This window comes from Corvus cornix, chromosome 1A (genome assembly GCF_000738735.6).
Source record: "Corvus cornix cornix isolate S_Up_H32 chromosome 1A, ASM73873v5, whole genome shotgun sequence".
In the NCBI taxonomy this organism is placed as follows: Eukaryota; Metazoa; Chordata; class Aves; order Passeriformes; family Corvidae; genus Corvus; species Corvus cornix.
In genome coordinates this window covers 14,011,284-14,024,022 of record NC_047057.1, presented here as the reverse complement: position 1 = coordinate 14,024,022, position 12,739 = coordinate 14,011,284, and the positions used below count along the sequence as shown (strand labels likewise).

The 12,739-nt window shown below is 42.3% G+C and overlaps 1 long non-coding RNA gene across 1 annotated transcript; it reads left to right on the top strand.

Moving 5' to 3' along the window:
• Nucleotides 1-349: 349 nt before the first annotated feature.
• Nucleotides 350-5,262, top strand: LOC120411873. Its single transcript, XR_005604421.1, has 2 exons — nt 350-4,168; nt 4,832-5,262. It is a non-coding gene; the product is annotated as an uncharacterized LOC120411873 (long non-coding RNA).
• The last annotated feature ends 7,477 nt before the right edge of the window (nt 5,263-12,739 follow it).

Genomic DNA, 12,739 nt, shown 5'->3' with positions numbered 1-12,739 from the left:
GGCTCCTCTGCACAGTGGAGGATGGGCAGTCACTGGGCTTCTGATCACAGGCTTTTTTCCCTGATACCCAGAGCCTCTCCTCCCTCCACCCCTTGGTTTGAGGGTCTGTTCGAGCCTGGCAGCTGATAGCTCTGGGGCTGTGGTCTCCACCTTGGAGGTGTTAAGCCTGTGCTTTGTGAATGTCCCCAGCCCTGAGTTGTTACTTTATCTTATCTTCATCAGCGAGCAGTGTAAGGCCTCAGTCAGGGCCCCATTCAGGGTGCAGTGGTCTCCTCTGCAGCTTTTGTAATACAGTTTTAATAGTCCTTTAAGAAAATGTTTAAGTCATAAATTATAATATTTCAGTCTCTGACACCCTCTTGGCTGCCAGGGCACTGCTGAGTCAGGTTCAACTTTCCACTGACCAGGACCGCCAGGTCCATTTCCGTGGCACTGCTTTCCAGCCTCTCGTTCCCCAGTCTGTCCGTACATGCAGGGATGGCCTGGATGTTCCAGGTGCAGAATCTGGCACTTTCCCTGGCTGAACTACTGAATGCTGGACATTTTGTCCAGAAGGATACTACGAGAGACAGTATCAAAAGCTTTACCGAAATCCAAAAATATTACATCAACTGGCTTCCCTTGATCAAATAGGTGGTTTACCAGGAACTGTCCCCTCGGGTCCAGCAGCTCTCCATGAGCAGATTTCTACAGCACCAGCAGGAGAGAAGCTGTAATCTTCCAGAAGTCTCCAGACTTGCCTGACAAACACAACACTCACTAGTTTTTATATGTAAGCCCCAAATAAAAATGTGGGACACAGTGCATGAAACAAAAAGCATTCGCACCAAATCCCTAGCCAGCTAGAAGGAATGCTTTTACAGAACAGTGTCACAACAGCTGGCTGTCACAAAAACAACCTGTCTTTTTAACAGCCATCTCAGATGCTGGAGGCATTCTGTATGTTGCAGTTAATAGAGACTCAAGAGAGCTAACAAAAAGCTTTTATTTTTTCCACTGATGGCCCAACACAATCACAGACATAATTTCTCATCAGATCATGCTGTCAAGCTTATCTCTTAAAAGGATTCCCTGAAGAAACACAACAAAAAGTTCAGCTCTGAGATGCACTACACTGAAAACTGACTTCCTGAGAAAGATGGAGATTTGGTTTGGTTTGTAGATTTTCATTATTGTGATCATCTCTCCATAGTACTGGATTTCATGATAAAAGCTGGTTTATAAACGATTTCACATTAATGCAAAATGCAGTAGGTATGATTAGTAATCTAAGACAGGGCGTCAGATCCAAAGAAGGATTTGCGTGGATTTTAGGTATGACATTACGCTTTCAAGAGATTGAATGTTTAATTGAAACACTGTTTAGATTCACAGCACTTTCTCATTCTCTCCTTCAAGGTGTGTTTGCACAATTGTTTGCCAGGATGTTGTGAACTAGATCAAAGAACTGGTCTAGCTTTAAAAAACTGAAGTTTTTGTGTTTCACAGAGAGCAGGAATAATCATAGGATTTTACTGCTTTTATGTTGTTGATACATGGCATACATCAGAAAATGTCCTCCAGAAAATTACTGAGCACTTTGTACATGTGCCCAGAATTCTGCCAGACCAGAACAGGAGAGTAAGCTCCTGTCTTTGCTGACACTCAGAAGTGGGTGGATGAGTGCCGAAATCTCCTGGGGACTTCAGACCAGCCAAAATTCACAGAGAGATGCTGTAGATGTGTTGGTGTAACAGTCTGATGGTCAACAGCCTCACCCAGTTAGTGTGAGGCTAGATTTGCTTCAGCCCAGGCAGACTGAAATCTCTTTCTCACCTCTCAAGAGAATGGTACGTTCAATAGGGAAAAGATGGATTCTTAAAGGAAATTGGGTTGATGTGCAGGCAAGAATGTAAGAGCCATGGAGCTAGACAGACAGTGAGGCAGAAAAGGATGTTATTCTGTGGAAAAAGAAGGTCAGCCTTATCAATGAGGGTTACATTCTTTACATAAAACTGGTTGCACTAAAAAAAAAGGGAGTAATACAACAAGCAAATCCTCAGATCACGAATTCTTCCCATCTCGGCTGGGGCTGTGGGGTTGGGCATGAGGGCTTTAGCCTCATGTGGGTTTCAGCAATACAGTGTCCAACCCCTTGTGTTTTTAAGCTCATAAACTAATCTCATTTGTTACTGTTTTGATGCTTTAAACTCTGATACTCTGATATCCTTTGATAATCAATGGATTTTGCAACAGTATTTTGGCAAACGGTTACTATGTGAGTTGAGAAATACACTGTCCTGGGCTGAGGTAAATCACCTAGCTGAACATGCAAAAAAAGATCAGCAAATGCAGTTTATAACAGCAGCTTATATAATGTCTGAAACCTTGGAAAAGCAATTATAGTCATGACAGAACCTTTTTTTACAAATTAAGTTTACTTGCAGGTCTCAAGGTTCAGAAATCTTTTCTGTACACAGATTTTTACATTATCAGTGTGCCATGGTGGGGTACAACTTTTTACGAAAAGTATTTCTTCCTGCTGAGAAGACACAAACCCCGAGCCATGACCACACCAGTTTGCTGAGTTTGCAGATATGTATAGGTAGTATAAAGTTGTGACTGTAAGGAATTCTCTAAAAGAGAAAAACAGAATCTGAAAATAGGAATTTAGAAACTATTTGAAATAAGCAGTGTATTGCCATCAAACTTCCTTTTATTCCAAAGGTCATCCTATTACAATGTTGTTTGGTCTCTTTGGAAAGAAGACACTTTCAGATATATTCTTTAGTTTTCTGGTCCCCATATAACATTCCTTCTCCAGCCATTTTTTCTTAACATTCATTTATCTGAATGTGCCTATCTCTGAGCTCTCAATACAGTTTTAGTTATTTCTAATCCTTCCAGTGTTTGATTTGGGTTCTCCTTTATATGTACAGATCCTGATTAGATCCTACTCCAATATCTCAACAAAAGTCACCTCTCGTATACACAACCTCTCCTTGATTGGATGCTGCTATATAGTACTCTTATTCCAGAGTGTCCTGGTCTGCAGTGAGACTTTTAGCCTATTACTTACCTTCTGCTGCAGTTATCTGAAGCTGTAAACTGGGACATCACTACTGACCTCCATGTAAAATCCTTTTGAAATGAAAGTAGCATCAGAATTTATTGATAGGGAATGTACTGGCACCGTGCATTTAATCCTACTGGTCAAGTGTTAAGAGATAAATTGCTTAAAAAGTAGGAAGAGTTACAGTCTTAGCACTGGAGAAGGGTGTGGATGATGGTGATGGCAGAAAGAAGCTGACAAACTGTGAGATGAAGCATTCCTTTCCTTACAGGAAGACTGGAAGCAGTACAGCTAAGGTTTCTAAGACATCACATCACAGGCAGTTTCAATCCCATTACTAATGGTTACTAATGTAACCATTTGAGCTCACATTTTGCATAATTTGACTCTCATTCTATATATATGAATTCCAGCAAACCCACTGCAGTCCTATTGAAAATGCAATTTTAAGAAACACTTTTTTTGAAGTTAAATTTTTCTCTCTATTTTTAAAATCTACAACTTTTTTATGCTTTAGAGCAGGGACTCAGTTTTTGGCAGGAGAACAGCTCCTTTCTGGTTTTCCTTTGGCTGTCAAAATGAAGATCTAACAAGATTTGACTGAAACAGACTCTGGTAGAGTCAGCAGCAACATATGTGAAAGAAAACATGCTGCTAAATCCAGTGTGCCCCAATGGCTGTGTCTGCAGCCATGAAATAGAGGGTTGTGCCCTGACCTCTGTGCAGGTGCAGGAGTGAGGGTCAGGCAACACATTTAAATGCATTGTTCTAAAATTCAGGGCCCAGCACATGCTAAAAGCCAGTGGCAGTGCAAAATGGGGAGCAGAGGGGGAAAGAAGACTTTTATTATTGCACCATTTGGATTTTTTACATTTGTGTACTTGCAAAGATGCTTTTCCAGGTTACAGTCCTTATGAAGTCCTTGTTACCCTTAAAAGTTATAATCAGTTGGTTACAACATCTGGCAGCATGAAAATCAAGGACTTGGCACAACACTACCCATGACATTCCAGGGATACCAGGGATGCTCTTCATACACTGTATCTTCAAACAAATGTATGCCAATGCAGAGCTGTTTGTCTGTCTGCCAAACAGAAACCTCCTCAAGTGCTGCAGGTAAGCCCAGAGTAACAACAGGCTATCCCTCAGTCAGTTCAGATTTCTGGAATCAGAGTAATGCTCTCTTCCAGCACGCACCTAGCATGTGGTGTACATGGAAGACATATAGAGGAAGAGGAGACCCATCAATTTCAGTCCAAACCTCCTTCATTCTATTGCTCACTTAACAAATTTGATTTATGAGAGTCCATTTCCCTAAAAGGTGGGCAGTACTTCTAAACCAAATCCTTCTACAGATTATATAAGACCAGAACAGCAGTTGTCTATCATTTAATGAAAAATAAATCAGAAAGGCTTTCAGGCTTACTTATGACTACATGCTATTCTCCATCCCTGGAAAAGTAGCAGCTGACCTGGCATGAAATCACTACTTTATAAACTCTCACCTCATCAATGCAAAATATTTCCATCAAATTAAAGTTCCAAGAAGTGGAAGCCATATGCTGTAAGCAGCAGGTTAAAAGCTGGCTTTGCTGTCAGCCCTGACACTGCATTGCCTCAGAGCAGAGCACTGTACAGAAGTGCTTTTTCCGAGTTTGCAAATGAAACTGCAAACAGACCAGGAAGAATCCAGTTGCTGACTCATTAAGTTGGTCAACCCTTTGGATCTGACAGACTATGAATCTGTTAAAATTTGTTTGGTGGGATTTTTTCTGACAGGACTGTACCATGAGGAATGGGCAACTTTGAGAAGGAAATTGGGCCACATTAATTCCCTGTGCAATGGCAAAATACGCTCAGAGAGTGCCTGAAGTTGACTGACACAACATGCCAAGCATGTGGAAGTTGAAAATCAGCACTTTTCATTGCTGGGAAAGAGGATGTAGCCGCAGCACGCTGCCATTTGTATTTGCTTCCTTGCTTATTTCTTTCTGTATCTGTTCTTCAAAAGTCCTATATCCACCCATGTAGATGGATGGGGTTTTCTAAATCTATTTTGTTCTGCTGTATATTAAAATCTGCTGCATTTTAAAATTGATCCTCTGTGAAATGTTTTCTAGAGCTTCCTCTAGAAATTTTTGCAATTCCCTGACAAGCAGCATACTGGCCAGGGTGATAATATTAAATAAAACATTAAACGCTCTTGAAAATTGCATTAATAGTGATTTTTGACCCCTTCAAAACATTTGATATGTGGATGTGCTAATCCCTTGGGAAGGTTAAGACTATCAGTAGGAAGTGTTGAATGGTCACTAATACCCATCACAAAGTAATGCCACTGACTTTTAAAAGGCATCTGTAAGTTCAGTGAGGACTTTGCTTTCAATATGACATTAACAACACATGGCCCTGGACATAACTAGGAGGCACTTCTGATAGTGCTCTGGGTGGAAGAATGGGAGTTAAACACACAGGATCTCTTTCTAGCAGCTTTCCAAGGTACCAGGCTATACTAGTGATAGAAAATGTCTGCACCTGCTTCTCTCTACAGCTGCAAATTACATGCCTAAATAAGGCAGATTTGAGCCCATCCCATTTTTTCCTTGCATCAAAAGGCAGGCATTCAGAGGCTTCCTTCAGGTGCCCTCAGTGGTGCACAGTGCTTGGCAATCAGGAGGAGCAGCTGTGCTGCCAGGCACAGTTGCAGAGGCTCTGCCATCAGGGACACAGAGACTTTGTGGTGTGCTGCACACAGCTGGAGTGTGGCCATGGATGGATACACAATATTTAGAAAAGACAGGTGGAGAAGAGCTGGAGGTATCCTGCTTTACATTAAAGAGCTCCTTGACAAATGCAGTGCTCCAGTAGCAAACTGGAGACGAGACCTGCTGAGAGCTGCTGGGTCAAACGCACGGCAAGGAGCAACTGGGGGATGTTGTGGTCGATGAGTACTACAGACTGCATGTTATGAGGAGGCCAGGGGCTGAAGCCTCTGATGTGGAGCCCTAGTCCTCACTGGGGATTTCAGCCTCCTGGTTGTCTGCTGGAAGGGCAGCACAGCACTGGGCAGGCAATCCAGGACGTTATTAGAGTGCAATGGTAACATTTTCCTAACACAAACACAAGAGCAGGGCAGTCATGATTGACTCCTTCATGCTGGCTTGGTTTTGTGCTGAGAAGCAAGGAAGAAGTGGGGGTGAGAGGGGTCACAGAGCACTGCTCAGGCTGTGGGTGGGTTGTCACAGGCTGCAGCAGCCATGAGGTGACAGATGTAGCAGAGCTAGGAAGGTGAGCCACGGAGCTGAGACTCTGGATGAGCAGATTGACTTATTCAGGAAATAGCCTGTGGGAAGCAGCTGTGAAGGGGGAAAGTCCCCAGACAAGCTAATTGGTTTTTAAAGAGAGCTTACTGAGAGTTCATGCATGAACTATACCACTGCACAGGAGCACAGGAAGCTTCAGCTGACAGCCCATGGGCTGGGCAAGGACCATCCAGGTGAACTACAATACAGGCAGGGAATATGCAGGAAGCAGAAACAAAAAGCACTGCTTAGGAACTGAGGAGTAAAATCAGAGAATGTACAGCCCAGCTGGAACTAAAATTAGTGAGGAACATAAAGGGTAGTAAGGTAAAAAGACATAGCCACAGGTATAACATGGGTCCACAGGTGGATGCGAGAGACAACACAGTGAAGGTTGAAGTAATCAGTAGCTTTTTTCACACTAGTTGGCACATGTGAATTGTGCTGTCTGATCTTTGCACATATCAGCACAGGCTGGGAACAGAAGGGCAGTGGGGAAGAAGCAGTTAGGGAGCACTGAGACGTCTCGTGTGCATTCAAAACCATGGGGCAGGTGGTGGTCACTCAAGTGCATCAATATTGCTGGCCAATGTCATGGCAAGGTCCCTGTCTATCATCCACAGAAAATCATGGCAAGCAGGAGAGGATCCTGCTGACTGCAAGAAGGTTAATTTTACATTTATTTTTAAAGGCAAGACAGGATACAGGGAACTGTAGGTCAGCCTGAGTGATTCCTGAACAGGTCATTCCTTGTTACTCCTGGGACATTTACCTGAGGGAGTGCAGGGGTGCCCTGGATAACATGACAGCTTTGCCCTCTGTGCAAATGGTGTTTGTTCATCACCAAGTGCACACGTGGCACGAGTAGTGCTGGGACCACACTGGAGGACTGTGCGAGACAGAAAGCCACAACTGGTGTGGCCACGTTCATGCTGCCTGCTGGGAGTGGTCCCGGGAGCAACCCATCCCCAGCCACTCCCAGGCTTTGTCTCAGGTCCTGTTGGTTGCTCCAAAACAGAGGCTGAAATAATCTAAAATTTTGCACTTATACCTTTTATGGATCAGTACTCAACTTCGCTCACTAGTGCTACTTTATTTAGCAGAGCAGAAGAGTCTCTCTGCTGACCATGTAGGCAGCTGTAGCTCCTGCCTCAAACACTTCTGCTTACATGCTTAAAGCAGATGCTGTGAATACCCACCTCGATGTAGGCAACTGGGCATGCTGCCTGTGCTAAGCATTTACTACAGAAAACAATGTCCCTGAGTGGTGCAGTTCCACATGTAATACAGACATAAATGTGAGGTCTTGGCTTACAGAAAGCAACATATGGTATTGTCAATAGAGACTAAAGCAATATGCACTTTATGTATAATGTGTTAATATAAAATATATGAGGTAAAAAAGGATGGTGCAGTATTCAGTCTCCTCTACAACATTAACAATGCAGTTTAGGATACGTGGAGCTTCTAGCTCTGACAGTAACACATGTAGGTGACTCTAGGTGAACACCTAACACAGAAATGGCAGGTACCTACTGTTAATCAATAGTAGAGGTATCCTCAATATGTCTGAGGGGAGCACAGCCAAACACCTCACAGGGATGTTTGTGTACATGTTTGGGGAAGGTAACAGGATACATTAAGGACTGCATCTTGAGTTGTGCGGTGACACTGGTATTTTTTACAAGACCGTGAGAATGTAAAATACATTAAGAAAGTGTGAAAAGTTTGGCTACACTGAAATGTGTGTGCTCACTCTCAACACTGAAGACTATTAAACTGACATTTTTGTTGCAAATCTGTAGCTGTATGCTAATCTTTGTGATAACTGTGATTTCAGATGGAAACACCTAATAAGCGGGAAGTTAAGTGGTCTGTATTTTTCTAATGGTAAATGGGTGGACTTTCTCTAAGTGAACAAGAACTATTCAAGGAACACAGTTTGGTGAATATATTTACAACTGTTATCAAAGATACAGTTCTGTGAATAATGGGGTAGTTATTTCTTAGGACCAATAGCAAGTGAAGAAGAGTCATAATTGTATTGCCATTTGTCTTATATTCGTCTCTCCAAAACTGGCAATTAGAGAAGTTTGCATTGATAGCACTATTGTAGATAACATAATGTAAGAGTGAGAGAGGAAAAAAAAACCAAAAAGAAACAGAAGAGGTTAAAAATGGCAGAGGAAAAAAAAAAAAATCTTTGAAGTACAGTAGGAAGAAGTTGGAATCAAAAATAACCAAATAGGCCTATGGGCTTTTGGAAACTTTAAAGTGGTGAAGATGGAAAAAAAGAGAGAGATGGGGAAAAGACATGGTGAGTAAACAGGAGGAAATCTAAGTTTTAGACACTTTCCAGCTGAGTTGGGTTAGATCAAGAGAATCAATCAACAAGCAGCAGCTCCTGAGGCAAAAAAGTCTGAACATCAATGGTATTTGAAGAAAAAGAAGAGAAGTAAATAAGCAATTGTTTGTGGCACAATCCCTCCCTCTACTCCCTCTTGCTGTTGGGATTGACATTGCTTTAAAAGCCCAACAGCATGTGTTTGTAATCTGATGGTGAAGCTGTGTATCAAAGAGCTTCCAGACTGGTATTTGTTAAGAAAAACTTCTGTGGAAGCACAGGACAGACCTTTTCTAGGTTTCTTTGCAGAGACACACAGTCCAGATGGGTGTTTTTCAGATCTGTCTCCAAGTGTCAACCCTACATCCAGGCCTACAGGGGATTTTCCAGTAGGATCTGTCCCAAGCCTTTATGTGAGGTGGGCCCTTTGCAAGGCACGATACAGTTGGTTTTTCCTCTCTAGAGTTGTACCCCAGCCCTGTCTTTCTATGAGGCAGGGACAAGGGAATGGAACCTTCTACTTGGAATCTTCTTTCTCCAAGCATCACCAGCCTTCACCAACTCAGATAATAGCTTGCCTCAGAAACAGCAAGTGCCCTGCCAGCTTGAGAGTTCAACCCATGCCTGAAGGCTACAACTGCTGGAGGATACAGGCTGGCCCAGCACCCACATGCCTTTTTCTTGGAGCCAATGCAGAGCACATGGGAGCAGATCAACATGGGACCTGTGGCCATTTGTAGGTAAAGACTTACATGCTCTTGCACCAGCCCTTAATGTGGGTGCAAGGTTCAGAGCCCATTGCAGACGGGCAGCCCACCTGGCCTGTTCACATGATGCAAGTCCCTCCTTGGCCTCCTACCTGCTCTTTCCAGCCCTCCCCTGCTGCTGGAAGAGGGTAGGGGACCACCAAACCAGGCTTGGGTTTCTGCAACCATTGTCAGTGGACACAGAGATGAAACCAGGATGGGCTTGTTTCTCATGAAGACAGCTGCGAACTGGGCTCTGACTCCTCTACAGGGATCAGCCTCCTCATGAGAAATGGCTTCCCTCGGCTGCAGCTTCCTTCCAGCCAGATGCACTTTGGTCCCCACAGACTGGGCTGTCTGCTGCTCTCCACACAGAAATGACCTCTCCAACAATGCCATTCCTCCTATTCCTCCAAGAGGCACATTTTGCACAAACCGGTGTGCTGACAAATTCTGTTTGAACAGGAAATATTACTTCAGCATCACAATGATCTTTCCATTTTCCCTAATAAGCTTGCTGCGTTTATTACATTGTGTTTTGGGGCCAGCAGAGCCTCAAAACACTGTTAGGTTTTTGAGCAAATAGCAATATTAAAAAACAGATCCTGGTCTGAAAATTTATCATTTAAACAAAAACAGAGATAGGGAAAGTGGAATTTGCAGTTATGTTAGCTAAACTGTCCTTCTTATTCCCCACCAGGGAAATAGAAGGGAAAGTAGATAGGCTGTGGGATGGATTATTTTTTACAGGCATGCTGATTCCTCAAATTCATTCATGAAAAATGGTCAGGGAAAAGAGGCACAGCACTGAAGTACTGCAAAGTACACTGGAACTTTCTGTAGTACTAATGCATCAGTGCCTGTCATTTGAAATTTCTGCATCAGTTATTTGGGAGTTACATGAATGGACAAAAAGGTCATGTTTAGTCATCAAATTCTCGTAATTGATTTGGGTAATAGGGTTCATCAACAGACATCAAAGAAAGTATCTGAGACCTAGGATAAGAGAGGAGATGAGAGGATCCCCATGGATGTGGGAAATCTTCAAAAAAACCCAATTACTAATGAAAGGAAATGAACCTTTTAAAGTAGACCACTGATTTGTTGTATGGGGGAGGACTTCAAATGAGCGATGTTCTTTCCTCACAGGTATTACGTTGTCTGTGGCCATCAAGGCTGCCACTGTCAGCCTCTTCCTGACTGTGATCCTCAGAACACCACTCATTAGACTCAGAGATGTTTGGGACTGGTGCCCTGGGATGGGACCTGACACTATCCCCTATTACACTGGATGTCCAGCTGAAACTCTTCTGGGGATGATTCTAGGTGCTGAGATGCCTGTGTGGGTACACTGCCCTCTAGAAATCTCTGTTCCCCCTCCCTTTCTGATGCAACATTAAGAACCAATATCCTGTTCTAGCTTTATTTTCTAATTGGTCACCATGGTGTGTTGAACCATTGATTTACAGTCTCTTCATTGATGAAAGGGATGAACTCTCCATTCTAGAGAGACTTTGACCCACCCCTTGAGAAAACAAAGGAATTTATGAAAAGCACCAAAGCAGATCTGTTGCTCAGGAGCAGTATAAATGCCTACTTGAGGGCACACTTCCTGAACTAGGGTGTACTCACACCAGGTTCATCTTCTGAGCAGCTGAGAATCTCTTACCAGTCTCTGTTAAAATCTTTTTTCTCAACCATTTTTCCCTCCTGAAAGATTTTGTCTCTTTTTAAAAATCTCAAAACAGACAGCTGATTGGCCTGAAGTTGTGTCAGGGGAGGTTTAGGTTGGATATTAGAAAAAGGTTCTTCCCCCAGAGAGTGGTTGGGCACTGGAACAGCTCCCCAGGGCAGCGGTCACAGCACCAGCCTGACAGAGCTTTACCTGAACAAAATGATACAGGCCAAATATAAACTTAACTATCCTCCAGCATCCTATGCTAGTAAAACAAACACAAAAGTGTGCCAGCAGTTTTATTAGCTGAGTTTGAGGAACTGTGTTATAAGAGGTTTTGAATGTGTAAACTGCTATAGATCCTGTGTGTTGACTCCATTACATTCAAGGCTTGAAAAACAGCAACACCAATTTGAAGAAAAGTGGTTAGGAAGTTTTGACTGTGAGAGGTAACATCTTTCTGACTAATAATGTTGACACTGAAGTATTACTAATCCTCAACAACATTTTCCTTCTTGATTCATGTAAGAATGTGGTGTTACAGCTGCTATTTTGATATCAACATCTGCCATATGGAGATAACCTAGTGTATGCCAGATACTGGCATGAATGGAAAAGCATTAAAAGCTGATTTAAATTTACAATATATGAAGAAAAAGTGTCAGGTGATATAATTAGCTAAAAAAAAAAAAGCCATGAAATTCTGACATTTTATTTAAGCATAATGAATTCGTAATGCAAAGCCTCATGACCTTCAATTCAAGTTCAAGTTATGCAAGCCATGTGCAGGTGTGGTGGGTAAACTGAGCATTTTTAGTTACAGAACACACAGACAAATGCCAGAGGAGGCAATTCTGCTCTTTTAGGCTTCCTTGCACTGAGCAGTCAAAGGAATTTTAAAATGGATAAAATACAGTAATTTTTTAGAAAGCTGCCTAATCTCATTTTATGTCCCTAGACAGTGCATGCATGTCAGAAAATTTACCTCACATATGGAAATCTTCATCTATTAGATTGCAGTTTCCAGCTGGAAACTTCACCTGCCAGCTTATGCTTTTGTCTAAAACACAGAGAAGTTGTCATTCCTCATTCTCACATGTAAGCATTTATACAACATTATCCATCCCCTTCAAAGGTGAAGAAATTACACTACTTACATTTCATATTGAAAGATTTATTTTAAAGTTTCGTATTTTTTCTGGCTTTAATTATTTCTGGCAATGACACAATTTTCAGTCCATACACATGGATGTATTTCTTATGTATAAATGTTTTTCCACTGTTTACATTTCTGTCTGAAGATGACACTGAAAACATGTTGGGAGTCAGTATAGCCAAGAAATTGTGAATAGGTATGTAGCTTTAGCAGCATTTTAAGATAATATTTAGCTGTGAAGTAAAGTAGTGAAAACATGAGGACCAAGCAGCTCTAAACAGGTATTCTTGAGCATCTATCCAGCAGTTTAAATGTCCTATGGAAAAACAGGGCATGCTTATGACATTGGATATCTCACTGTCATGCCCCGTAAGAGGTACCTTACTGTAAACCTTTCTCCTGTGTGCTTCACTTCACCATTTAAAAGTGTTGTTTTGAATGAAAGGCTAAAAAAAGGAATCAGC